Source organism: Triturus cristatus, chromosome 12 (genome assembly GCF_964204655.1).
Source record: "Triturus cristatus chromosome 12, aTriCri1.1, whole genome shotgun sequence".
Classification (NCBI taxonomy): Eukaryota; Metazoa; Chordata; class Amphibia; order Caudata; family Salamandridae; genus Triturus; species Triturus cristatus.
Window position 1 is genome coordinate 719693273 of NC_140595.1, and position 14058 is coordinate 719707330.

General features: G+C 39.2%; 5 non-coding genes across 5 annotated transcripts; all 5 read right to left on the reverse strand.

Annotated features, from left to right (window-relative positions):
* Window positions 1-278: 278 nt before the first annotated feature.
* On the reverse strand, window positions 279-360 carry TRNAS-AGA (transfer RNA serine (anticodon AGA)). Its single transcript has one exon. It is a non-coding gene; the product is annotated as a tRNA-Ser (tRNA).
* A 6543-nt stretch (window positions 361-6903) lies between these two features.
* TRNAH-GUG (transfer RNA histidin (anticodon GUG)) lies at window positions 6904-6975 on the reverse strand. Its single transcript has one exon. It is a non-coding gene; the product is annotated as a tRNA-His (tRNA).
* Window positions 6976-8257: 1282 nt separating this feature from the next.
* TRNAS-UGA (transfer RNA serine (anticodon UGA)) lies at window positions 8258-8339 on the reverse strand. The gene has a single exon. It is a non-coding gene; the product is annotated as a tRNA-Ser (tRNA).
* A 2555-nt stretch (window positions 8340-10894) lies between these two features.
* On the reverse strand, window positions 10895-10966 carry TRNAH-GUG (transfer RNA histidin (anticodon GUG)). Its single transcript has one exon. It is a non-coding gene; the product is annotated as a tRNA-His (tRNA).
* A 1282-nt stretch (window positions 10967-12248) lies between these two features.
* Window positions 12249-12330, reverse strand: TRNAS-UGA (transfer RNA serine (anticodon UGA)). Its single transcript has one exon. It is a non-coding gene; the product is annotated as a tRNA-Ser (tRNA).
* Between the last annotated feature and the right edge of the window lie 1728 nt (window positions 12331-14058).

Below are 14058 nucleotides of genomic sequence, written 5' to 3' on the forward strand. Positions count from 1 at the left end.
ACTTTTGTTCTATTTCTCTCTTTGCATCTTTTATTGGTAAAGTAAGTTTCAAGTGCATGCGCAGGTATGATTGAGAGAGCAATGGTATAATAATTTCAAGCGTTTACACCAGTGCTAAAGTAGGAAGAGAGGTGTAGCAAAGACATGAAAGAGGTAGCGATAATAAATATGTGGAGAGGCAATAGTGACACAAAAATAAGCCACCTATTTATAAAACTGAAATTGAAGAAATACTAAAGGTTAACTTCTGAAATTGTAGCCGATAATAACAAGATTCTCGTTGTTGGCAGGATTCGAACCTGCGCGGGGAGACCCCAATGGATTTCTAGTCCATCGCCTTAACCACTCGGCCACAACAACTTACTGTAAGCTGCATGCAAATATTTTGTTTGAAAGTATTCAAGTTGTCCCACATCAAAGTACTGATATTCTGCAATGCGCTTTTTAAAAACAATGTTTTTTTCATCATGCACGTTCTGTCCTAAAAACAAAAATTGCATGAGTATATCTCTGGATCTGTAAAAGGATACGCTTGCATGCAAACTCTCATATGGCACTCAATTTTTTGGACCCTGTTGCACTCTGTTTTTACGCTGCTTTTAGTCTACGACCCATATTACAGAAGTCTACCATCTCTGAGTATTTGTGACTCCTTTGTAAGTACCTTATCTTTAATCCTTGAAGAGCTCTATAATAAATGGGTCCGTCAAAGATTGCTTGAATGGAAGATAAAAGAAGGCCCACTTGTCTCACCAAATGCCGTAGAGAAACCTGATGTTTTACTCACGTAATCCTTAGTTAATTTTTGTTAGACATGGCATCCTTAAGGTGGCCTACCAGCAACCTTTTTGCTTTTCACCTCACGTTTTGCTCTATCTTTATGTTGGCCTTAGGACTCTAATCACTTTATCACTACTGTGAGAAAGTGGCTCTGTATATACTGTTCCCAAAAAGGTACAGTGTGCACAGAGTCCTCAGTGCCCAGAGGTTTGACAGAGGCTAAAGTTTGATATAACCTTACTCTCTAAAGTGGTAGCTTGCTCGAGCAGTAATGCAGTATCCGAGGACAGTGTAAAGCATTTGTTGTACACACTCAGTCAGCAAATGGTCTCACACACTCAAGAACTGAACTCTAGGCCAATGGTTTGTATAAAAAATATATCGTTGTTTTATTTTAGAACCAACAATAGGTATCAAAATATACTTTCTCAGAATAAGATGCTTTAGTTAAAAACTTTGCAATAGGCAATTGACTTTTGCAGGTAATAGTTACAGTTTATTGCAATAGGAAACACAATTTCAAATACAATAATACATTGAGCTCAATGGGAATTTTAAGTTATATGCAATTAATTACTTTCAGGATTACTTTTCTAAATCCAGGACTGGATCCTAGATTCAGTCCTGGGACAGTTCTTGGAAACAAGTGAGTAAATTCGTTTTAGTAACTGTTGTGATTTTCAAGCAATATTTTGCTATTTTAAAAGTTGACACTTAGACATTTTTTCTGATCAAATTACCAATGTTATCCTATGGAAGGAAATTCACTTAGCAGGTAGGTGGGGTTATGGTTACTTTTTCTATGTCAGTGTTGGATCCTAGATCCAGCACTACTGTACCACCTGTAAGCAGTTGAGAAACTGCGTTTAAGTTATACAAGCAATTTTTAAGGAATATTTATAAGTTTGCAAAATCGACACTTAGAAGAAATTTTACAGAAAAACAGTCAATGGTTTCCTATGGAAGAAAATTCAAGTTACGGGTAAAGTACATTCTCGTTACTTTGGTAATTCAGGGCTGGGCTCCTAGGCTCAGTACTGGGACATCTATCTAAAACAGGTAAGCAATTACATTTTCACAATTGGTACGATTTTTAAAGAATATTTGTAAGTTTCAAAAATCGACACTTAGAAACTTTGTCAGCAAAAAGCAAGCAATGATATCCTATATAAGAAAATTCGAGTTACTGGTAAGTACGGTTAAAATTACTTTTCAGGGTCAGTACTGAGCTACAAGATGCAGCACTGAGGTCTCTCCTGATAACAGGTGAGTAAATCAGAATTCGTTGTTCGGCTGATTTTAGATGAATATTTTAAAGTTCCAAAACTCCACACTTAGAAGAATTTCCAAGTGGAACCAGTCAATGTTAGCCTATGGAAGAGAAGTGAGTTATCGGCTTTTAGGTAAGTACTCGACTGGCAGAGTTATGGTTCTGGGCATAGACTCAAGGGTCTCCCAGGGGAGTCCCAGTCTACTTGCCAAGCCCTAAACTCCCCTTTTATTACATATAATTTACCCCTAAGGTAGGCCCTAGGTAGTCCTAGGTGCATGATGCTATGCAAGTAAAAGATAAGATATGTACTTTGGTGGTTCGCATGTCCTGTAAGTACCAAACAGTCTATTTCATTTTTCACTACTGTGAGGTCTACCTCTCTCATAGGTTAGCATTGGGTATTCCCCTATACTTTTTATTTGGTAATTCCATATCGGAGAGGAGTAGCTTTATTTATTTATTGAAAATCCTACTTACTGGTGAGGTTGGATTTAACTTTACTATTTTAGAAATGCCACTTTTAGAGAATGAACATTTCTCTGCACTTACTGCTCTATTTACCTGAAACCAGGCCCCAATACACGTCTGGATTGGGCTGGGTGACAGCAACATTTGTGCCTTCCCTGTAGAGAGCCACAACACAGGTTACTCAACTGCACCTGGGGGGTGAGCTCCGCTCCCCCTCCACCAACAATAGGTTCAAGAACGATAACTTATGTAAGTAAATACATTATAGCTACAGCTTATAATCATGTTAAAATAAATAATTTGTTGTTAGATGGTTTAAATATTTAAACCTCTGGTACATTTGGTAATTCTGTAAAAGCAGAACCCAACTGCCGTAACATTGCCAACCACAATGCCGTAACTTGGATTTGAACCAAGGTTGCTGCGGCCACAACGCAGAGTACTAACCACCATACGATCACGGCGAGCTACATGGGGTCAATGCCATACACTAACATGGAGAATTTATAATTTGGAACACTCAGGGCTGCTCCTGTGATAGGCTGGATGTATTCATTCCTTCCTCATTCCTCATACAGAGGCTGCGTCTCCTCAGTGGTTGATAGGCTGAAACCGTTTCCTGGCCGCCTGCTTGTGAACTGCCAGGAGTCAAAGATAACACATTACACTTGCGGGCCTGTGATGGGACACCAATGCAGAGAAACCAACTTGGCACAGACCTTCTATTCTGTCTATTAGACCTGCATCTTCCCTGCACCTTTCAAGCCATTTGTATGTGAAGCAAGAAAGAGTTAAGGAGTGATCCATCTACACTTTTATAGGGAGGATGCCACCGTGAGCTCCTCCCAGCTAATCACACGAACAGCAGTAAAGTAATATAAATACACAGTTGAGGGCGGGCTGCAAGGTCATGTTTTTGAGTAATTATTGAAACTGACCTCAGTGGCTCATTAGCAGAGCTGCGGCTAATGACTGGTTCCAAATCATGATGAAGCAAGCACCATGGCTCGTAGGGGACCCACAACACGCTTTTCTTAGCTCACTGAATTAAAGTATAAACTTCCACCGTGTGTGAGTGGTAAAGGCTTGTTAATATGGTTCCTTTTCCAATTCAAGTCTGACAACAAGAGGCAGAAACCACGTGGCTTCGAAAGCTCTGGATTTTAGCCACCAACCACAGAGAAAGAGAGAACTGGCAGTATGAGAGTTGGAGAAAACAGGAGCGGGAGCAAGGAGCTCAAATGAGATTAATGGCGCGTAAATAGAGAGCGTAAAGGAACAGTTACACAGCTAAGAAAAGGGAAAGAAAGACTAAGGAAAAAAACACAGAAAGAGCCTGTAGAGGAAATTCTCTTCCTGGGACAGCAGATTAAGAGAAATTACATAGGGAGAGGTTCAGCATGTAACACGGGGAGAATAAAAAAGAAAATGCAGTTTTATGAAGTGTGTTTGCCAAATCCAGCCAGCACTTTTGTTCTATTTCTCTCTTTGCATCTTTTATTGGTAAAGTAAGTTTCAAGTGCATGCTCAGGTATGATTGAGAGAGCAATGGTATAATAATTTGAAGCGTTTACACCAGTGCTAAAGTAGGAAGAGAGGTGTAGCAAAGACATGAAAGAGGTAGCGATAATAAATATGTGGAGAGGCAATAGTGACACAAAAATAAGCCACCTATTTATAAAACTGAAATTGAAGAAATACTAAAGGTTAACTTCTGAAACTGTAGCCGATAATAACAAGATTATCGTTGTTGGCAGGATTCGAACCTGCGCGGGGAGAACCCAATGGATTTGAAGTCCATCGCCTTAACCACTCGGCCACAACAACTTACTGTAAGCTGCATGCAAATATTTTGTTTGAAAGTATTCAAGGTGTCCCACATCAAAGTACTGATATTCTGCAATGCGCTTTTTAAAAACAATGTTTTTTTCATCATGCACGTTCTGTCCTAAAAACAAAAATTGCATGAGTATATCTCTGGATCTGTAAAAGGATACGCTTGCATGCAAACTCTCATGTGGCACTAAATTTTTTGGACCCTGTTGCACTCTGTTTTTGCGCTGCTTTTAGTCTACGACCCATATTACAGAAGTCTACCATCTCTGAGTATTTGTGACTCCTTTGTAAGTACCTTATCTTTAATCCTTGAAGAGCTCTATAATAAATGGGTCCGTCAAAGATTGCTTGAATGGAAGATAAAAGAAGGCCCACTTGTCTCACCAAATGCCGTAGAGAAACCTGATGTTTTACTCGCGTAATCCTCAGTTCATTTTTGTTAGACATGGCATCCTTAAGGTGGCCTACCAGCAGCCTTTTTGCTTTTCACCTCAAATTTTGCTCTATCTTTATGTTGGCCTTAGGACTCTAATCACTTTATCACTACTTTGAGAAAGTGGCTCTGTATATACTGTTCCCAAATAGGTACAGTGTGCACAGAGTCCTCAGTGCCCAGAGGTTTAACAGAGGCTAAAGTTTGATATAACCTTACTCTCTAAAGTGGTAGCTTGCTCGAGCAGTAAGGCAGTATCCGAGGACAGTGTAAAGCATTTGTTGTACACACTCAGTCAGCAAATGGTCTCACACACTCAAGAACTGAACTCTAGGCCAATGGTTTGTATAAAAAATATATTGTTGTTTTATTTTAGAACCAACAATAGGTATCAAAATATACTTTCTCAGAATAAGATGCTTTAGTTAAATACTTTGCAATAGGCAATTGACTTTTGCAGGTAATAGTTACAGTTTATTGCAATAGGAAACACAATTTCAAATACAATAATACATTGAGCTCAATGGGAATTTTAAGTTATATGCAATTCATTACTTTCAGGATTACTTTTCTAAATCCAGGACTGGATCCTAGATTCAGTCCTGGGACAGTTCTTGGAAACAAGTGAGTAAATTCGTTTTAGTAACTGTTGTGATTTTCAAGCAATATTTTGCTATTTTAAAAGTTGACACTTAGAAATTTTTTCTGATCAAATTACCAATGTTATCCTATGGAAGGAAATTCACTTAGCAGGTAGGTGGGGTTATGGTTACTTTTTCTATGTCAGTGTTGGATCCTAGATCCAGCACTACTGTACCACCTGTAAGCAGTTGAGAAACTGTGTTTAAGTTATACAAGCGATTTTTAAGGAATATTTATAAGTTTGCAAAATCGACACTTAGAAGAAATTTTACAGAAAAACAGTCAATGGTTTCCTATGGAAGAAAATTCAAGTTACGGGTAAAGTACATTCTCGTTACTTTGGTAATTCAGTGCTGGGCTCCTAGGCTCAGTACTGGGACATCTATCTAAAACAGGTAAGCAATTACGTTTTCACAATTGGTACGATTTTTAAAGAATATTTGTAAGTTTCAAAAATCGACACTTAGAAACTTTGTCAGCAAAAAGCAAGCAATGATATCCTATGGAAGAAAATTCGAGTTACTGGTAAGTACGGTTAAAATTACTTTTCAGGGTCAGTACTGAGCTACAAGATGCAGCACTGAGGTCTCTCCTGATAACAGGTGAGTAAATCAGAATTCGTTGTTCGGCTGATTTTAGATGAATATTTTAAAGTTCCAAAACTCCACACTTAGAAGAATTTCCAAGTGGAACCAGTCAATGTTAGCCTATGGAAGAGAAGTGAGTTATCGGCTTTTAGGTAAGTACTCGACTGGCAGAGTTATGGTTCTGGGCATAGACTCAAGGGTCTCCCAGGGGAGTCCCAGTCTACTTGCCAAGCCCTAAACTCCCCTTTTATTACATATAATTTACCCCTAAGGTAGGCCCTAGGTAGTCCTAGGTGCATGATGCTATGCAAGTAAAAGATAAGATATGTACTTTGGTGGTTCGCATGTCCTGTAAGTACCAAACAGTCTATTTCATTTTTCACTACTGTGAGGTCTACCTCTCTCATAGGTTAGCATTGGGTATTCCCCTATACTTTTTATTTGGTAATTCCATATCGGAGAGGAGTAGCTTTATTTATTTATTGAAAATCCTACTTACTGGTGAGGTTGGATTAAACTTTACTATTTTAGAAATGCCACTTTTAGAGAGTGAACATTTCTCTGCACTTACTGCTCTATTTACCTGAAACCAGGCCCCAATACACGTCTGGATTGGGCTGGGTGACAGCAACATTTGTGCCTTCCCTGTAGAGAGCCACAACACAGGTTACTCAACTGCACCTGGGGGGGGTGAGCTCCGCTCCCCCTCCACCCACAATAGGTTCAAGAACGATAATTTATGTAAATAAATACATTATAGCTACAGCTTATAATCATGTTAAATTAAATAATTTGTTGTTAGATGGTTCAAATATTTAAACCTCTGGTACATTTGGTAATTCTGTAAAAGCAGAACCCAACTGCCGTAACATTGCCAACCACAATGCCGTAACTTGGATTCGAACCAAGGTTGCTGCGGCCACAACGCAGAGTACTAACCACTATACGATCATGGCGAGCTACATGGGGTCAATGCCATACACTAACATGGAGAATTTATAATTTGGAACACTCAGGGCTGCTCCTGTGATAGGCTGGATGTATTCATTCCTTCCTCATTCCTCATACAGAGGCTGCGTCTCCTCAGTGGTTGATAGGCTGAAACCGTTTTCTGGCCGCCTGCTTGTGAACTGCCAGGAGTCAAAGATAACACATTACACTTGCGGGCCTGTGATGGGACACCAATGCAGAGAAACCCACTTGGCACAGACCTTCTATTCTGTCTATTAGACCTGCATCTTCCCTGCACCTTTCAAGCCATTTGTTTGTGAAGCAAGAAAGAGTTAAGGAGTGATCCATCTACACTTTTATAGGGAGGATGCCGCCGTGAGCTCCTCCCAGCTAATCACACGAACAGCAGTAAAGTAATATAAATACACAGTTGAGGGCGGGCTGCAAGGTCATGTTTTTGAGTAATTATTGAAACTGACCTCAGTGGCTCATTAGCAGAGCTGCGGCTAATGACTGGTTCCAAATCATGATGAAGCAAGCACCATGGCTCGTAGGGGACCCACAACACGCTTTTCTTAGCTCACTGAATTAAAGTATAAACTTCTGCCGTGTGTGAGTGGTAAAGGCTTGTTAATATGGTTCCTTTTCCAATTCAAGTCTGACAACAAGAGGCAGAAACCACGTGGCTTCGAAAGCTCTGGATTTTAGCAACCAACCACAGAGAAAGAGAGAACTGGCAGTATGAGAGTTGGAGAAAACAGGAGCGGGAGCAAGGAGCTCAAATGAGATTAATGGCGCGTAAATAGAGAGCGTAAAGGAACAGTTACACAGCTAAGAAAAGGGAAAGAAAGACTAAGGAAAAAAACACAGAAAGAGCCTGTAGAGGAAATTCTCTTCCTGGGACAGCAGATTAAGAGAAATTACATAGGGAGAGGTTAAGGATGTAACATGGGGGAGAATAAAAAAGAAAATGCAGTTTTATGAAGTGTGTTTGCCAAATCCAGCCAGCACTTTTGTTCTATTTCTCTCTTTGCATCTTTTATTGGTAAAGTAAGTTTCAAGTGCATGTGCAGGTATGATTGAGAGAGCAATGGTATAATAATTTGAAGATTTTACACCAGTGCTAAAGTAGGAAGAGAGGTGTAGCAAAGACATGAAAGAGGTAGCGATAATAAATATGTGGAGAGGCAATAGTGACACAAAAATAAGCCACCTATTTATAAAACTGAAATTGAAGAAATACTAAAGGTTAACTTCTGAAATTGTAGCCGATAATAACAAGATTCTCATTGTTGGCAGGATTCGAACCTGCGCGGGGAGACCCCAATGGATTTCAAATCCATCGCCTTAACCACTCGGCCACAACAACTTACTGTAAGCTGCATGCAAATATTTTGTTTGAAAGTATTCAAGTTGTCCCACATCAAAGTACTGATATTCTGCAATGCGCTTTTTAAAAACAATGTTTTTTTCATCATGCACGTTCTGTCCTAAAAACAAAAATTGCATGAGTATATCTCTGGATCTGTAAAAGGATACGCTTGCATGCAAACTCTCATGTGGCACTCAATTTTTTGGACCCTGTTGCACTCTGTTTTTACGCTGCTTTTAGTCTACGACCCATATTACAGAAGTCTACCATCTCTGAGTATTTGTGACTCCTTTGTAAGTACCTTATCTTTAATCCTTGAAGAGCTCTATAATAAATGGGTCCGTCAAAGATTGCTTGAATGGAAGATAAAAGAAGGCCCACTTGTCTCACCAAATGCCGTAGAGAAACCTGATGTTTTACTCAAGTAATCCTTAGTTAATTTTTGTTAGACATGGCATCCTTAAGGTGGCCTACCAGCAACCTTTTTGCTTTTCACCTCACGTTTTGCTCTATCTTTATGTTGACCTTAGGACTCTAATCACTTTATCACTACTGTGAGAAAGTGGCTCTGTATATACTGTTCCCAAAAAGGTACAGTGTGCACAGAGTCCTCAGTGCCCAGAGGTTTGACAGAGGCTAAAGTTTGATATAACCTTACTCTCTAAAGTGGTAGCTTGCTCGAGCAGTAAGGCAGTATCCGAGGACAGTGTAAAGCATTTGTTGTACACACTCAGTCAGCAAATGGTCTCACACACTCAAGAACTGAACTCTAGGCCAATGGTTTGTATAAAAAATATATCGTTGTTTTATTTTAGAACCAACAATAGGTATCAAAATATACTTTCTCAGAATAAGATGCTTTAGTTAAAAACTTTGCAATAGGCAATTGACTTTTGCAGGTAATAGTTACAGTTTATTGCAATAGGAAACACAATTTCAAATACAATAATACATTGAGCTCAATGGGAATTTTAAGTTATATGCAATTAATTACTTTCAGGATTACTTTTCTAAATCCAGGACTGGATCCTAGATTCAGTCCTGGGACAGTTCTTGGAAACAAGTGAGTAAATTCGTTTTAGTAACTGTTGTGATTTTCAAGCAATATTTTGCTATTTTAAAAGTTGACACTTAGAAATTTTTTCTGATCAAATTACCAATGTTATCCTATGGAAGGAAATTCACTTAGCAGGTAGGTGGGGTTATGGTTACTTTTTCTATGTCAGTGTTGGATCCTAGATCCAGCACTACTGTACCACCTGTAAGCAGTTGAGAAACTGCGTTTAAGTTATACAAGCGATTTTTAAGGAATATTTATAAGTTTGCAAAATCGACACTTAGAAGAAATTTTACAGAAAAACAGTCAATGGTTTCCTATGGAAGAAAATTCAAGTTACGGGTAAAGTACATTCTCGTTACTTTGGTAATTCAGTGCTGGGCTCCTAGGCTCAGTACTGGGACATCTATCTAAAACAGGTAAGCAATTACGTTTTCACAATTGGTACGATTTTTAAAGAATATTTGTAAGTTTCAAAAATCGACACTTAGAAACTTTGTCAGCAAAAAGCAAGCAATGATATCCTATGGAAGAAAATTCGAGTTACTGGTAAGTACGGTTAAAATTACTTTTCAGGGTCAGTACTGAGCTACAAGATGCAGCACTGAGGTCTCTCCTGATAACAGGTGAGTAAATCAGAATTCGTTGTTCGGCTGATTTTAGATGAATATTTTAAAGTTCCAAAACTCCACACTTAGAAGAATTTCCAAGTGGAACCAGTCAATGTTAGCCTATGGAAGAGAAGTGAGTTATCGGCTTTTAGGTAAGTACTCGACTGGCAGAGTTATGGTTCTGGGCATAGACTCAAGGGTCTCCCAGGGGAGTCCCAGTCTACTTGCCAAGCCCTAAACTCCCCTTTTATTACATATAATTTACCCCTAAGGTAGGCCCTAGGTAGTCCTAGGTGCATGATGCTATGCAAGTAAAAGATAAGATATGTACTTTGGTGGTTCGCATGTCCTGTAAGTACCAAACAGTCTATTTCATTTTTCACTACTGTGAGGTCTACCTCTCTCATAGGTTAGCATTGGGTATTCCCCTATACTTTTTATTTGGTAATTCCATATCGGAGAGGAGTAGCTTTATTTATTTATTGAAAATCCTACTTACTGGTGAGGTTGGATTAAACTTTACTATTTTAGAAATGCCACTTTTAGAGAGTGAACATTTCTCTGCACTTACTGCTCTATTTACCTGAAACCAGGCCCCAATACACGTCTGGATTGGGCTGGGTGACAGCAACATTTGTGCCTTCCCTGTAGAGAGCCACAACACAGGTTACTCAACTGCACCTGGGGGGTGTGAGCTCCGCTCCCCCTCCACCCACAATAGGTTCAAGAACGATAATTTATGTAAATAAATACATTATAGCTACAGCTTATAATCATGTTAAATTAAATAATTTGTTGTTAGATGGTTTAAATATTTAAACCTCTGGTACATTTGGTAATTCTGTAAAAGCAGAACCCAACTGCCGTAACATTGCCAACCACAATGCCGTAACTTGGATTCGAACCAAGGTTGCTGCGGCCACAACGCAGAGTACTAACCACTATACGATCATGGCGAGCTACATGGGGTCAATGCCATACACTAACATGGAGAATTTATAATTTGGAACACTCAGGGCTGCTCCTGTGATAGGCTGGATGTATTCATTCCTTCCTCATTCCTCATACAGAGGCTGCGTCTCCTCAGTGGTTGATAGGCTGAAACCGTTTTCTGGCCGCCTGCTTGTGAACTGCCAGGAGTCAAAGATAACACATTACACTTGCGGGCCTGTGATGGGACACCAATGCAGAGAAACCCACTTGGCACAGACCTTCTATTCTGTCTATTAGACCTGCATCTTCCCTGCACCTTTCAAGCCATTTGTTTGTGAAGCAAGAAAGAGTTAAGGAGTGATCCATCTACACTTTTATAGGGAGGATGCCGCCGTGAGCTCCTCCCAGCTAATCACACGAACAGCAGTAAAGTAATATAAATACACAGTTGAGGGCGGGCTGCAAGGTCATGTTTTTGAGTAATTATTGAAACTGACCTCAGTGGCTCATTAGCAGAGCTGCGGCTAATGACTGGTTCCAAATCATGATGAAGCAAGCACCATGGCTCGTAGGGGACCCACAACACGCTTTTCTTAGCTCACTGAATTAAAGTATAAACTTCTGCCGTGTGTGAGTGGTAAAGGCTTGTTAATATGGTTCCTTTTCCAATTCAAGTCTGACAACAAGAGGCAGAAACCACGTGGCTTCGAAAGCTCTGGATTTTAGCAACCAACCACAGAGAAAGAGAGAACTGGCAGTATGAGAGTTGGAGAAAACAGGAGCGGGAGCAAGGAGCTCAAATGAGATTAATGGCGCGTAAATAGAGAGCGTAAAGGAACAGTTACACAGCTAAGAAAAGGAAAAGAAAGACTAAGGAAAAAAACACAGAAAGAGCCTGTAGAGGAAATTCTCTTCCTGGGACAGCAGATTAAGAGAAATTACATAGGGAGAGGTTAAGGATGTAACATGGGGGAGAATAAAAAAGAAAATGCAGTTTTATGAAGTGTGTTTGCCAAATCCAGCCAGCACTTTTGTTCTATTTCTCTCTTTGCATCTTTTATTGGTAAAGTAAGTTTCAAGTGCATGTGCAGGTATGATTGAGAGAGCAATGGTATAATAATTTGAAGATTTTACACCAGTGCTAAAGTAGGAAGAGAGGTGTAGCAAAGACATGAAAGAGGTAGCGATAATAAATATGTGGAGAGGCAATAGTGACACAAAAATAAGCCACCTATTTATAAAACTGAAATTGAAGAAATACTAAAGGTTAACTTCTGAAATTGTAGCCGATAATAACAAGATTCTCATTGTTGGCAGGATTCGAACCTGCGCGGGGAGACCCCAATGGATTTCAAATCCATCGCCTTAACCACTCGGCCACAACAACTTACTGTAAGCTGCATGCAAATATTTTGTTTGAAAGTATTCAAGTTGTCCCACATCAAAGTACTGATATTCTGCAATGCGCTTTTTAAAAACAATGTTTTTTTCATCATGCACGTTCTGTCCTAAAAACAAAAATTGCATGAGTATATCTCTGGATCTGTAAAAGGATACGCTTGCATGCAAACTCTCATGTGGCACTCAATTTTTTGGACCCTGTTGCACTCTGTTTTTACGCTGCTTTTAGTCTACGACCCATATTACAGAAGTCTACCATCTCTGAGTATTTGTGACTCCTTTGTAAGTACCTTATCTTTAATCCTTGAAGAGCTCTATAATAAATGGGTCCGTCAAAGATTGCTTGAATGGAAGATAAAAGAAGGCCCACTTGTCTCACCAAATGCCGTAGAGAAACCTGATGTTTTACTCAAGTAATCCTTAGTTAATTTTTGTTAGACATGGCATCCTTAAGGTGGCCTACCAGCAACCTTTTTGCTTTTCACCTCACGTTTTGCTCTATCTTTATGTTGACCTTAGGACTCTAATCACTTTATCACTACTGTGAGAAAGTGGCTCTGTATATACTGTTCCCAAAAAGGTACAGTGTGCACAGAGTCCTCAGTGCCCAGAGGTTTGACAGAGGCTAAAGTTTGATATAACCTTACTCTCTAAAGTGGTAGCTTGCTCGAGCAGTAAGGCAGTATCCGAGGACAGTGTAAAGCATTTGTTGTACACACTCAGTCAGCAAATGGTCTCACACACTCAAGAACTGAACTCTAGGCCAATGGTTTGTATAAAAAATATATCGTTGTTTTATTTTAGAACCAACAATAGGTATCAAAATATACTTTCTCAGAATAAGATGCTTTAGTTAAAAACTTTGCAATAGGCAATTGACTTTTGCAGGTAATAGTTACAGTTTATTGCAATAGGAAACACAATTTCAAATACAATAATACATTGAGCTCAATGGGAATTTTAAGTTATATGCAATTAATTACTTTCAGGATTACTTTTCTAAATCCAGGACTGGATCCTAGATTCAGTCCTGGGACAGTTCTTGGAAACAAGTGAGTAAATTCGTTTTAGTAACTGTTGTGATTTTCAAGCAATATTTTGCTATTTTAAAAGTTGACACTTAGAAATTTTTTCTGATCAAATTACCAATGTTATCCTATGGAAGGAAATTCAGTTAGCAGGTAGGTGGGGTTATGGTTACTTTTTCTATGTCAGTGTTGGATCCTAGATCCAGCACTACTGTACCACCTGTAAGCAGTTGAGAAACTGCGTTTAAGTTAAACAAGCAATTTTTAAGGAATATTTATAAGTTTGCAAAATCGACACTTAGAAGAAATTTTACAGAAAAACAGTCAATGGTTTCCTATGGAAGAAAATTCAAGTTACGGGTAAAGTACATTCTCGTTACTTTGGTAATTCAGTGCTGGGCTCCTAGGCTCAGTACTGGGACATCTATCTAAAACAGGTAAGCAATTACGTTTTCACAATTGGTACGATTTTTAAAGAATATTTGTAAGTTTCAAAAATCGACACTTAGAAACTTTGTCAGCAAAAAGCAAGCAATGATATCCTATGGAAGAAAATTCGAGTTACTGGTAAGTACGGTTAAAATTACTTTTCAGGGTCAGTACGGAGCTACAAGATGCAGCACTGAGGTCTCTCCTGATAACAGGTGAGTAAATCGGAATTCGTTGTTCGGCTGATTTTAGATGAA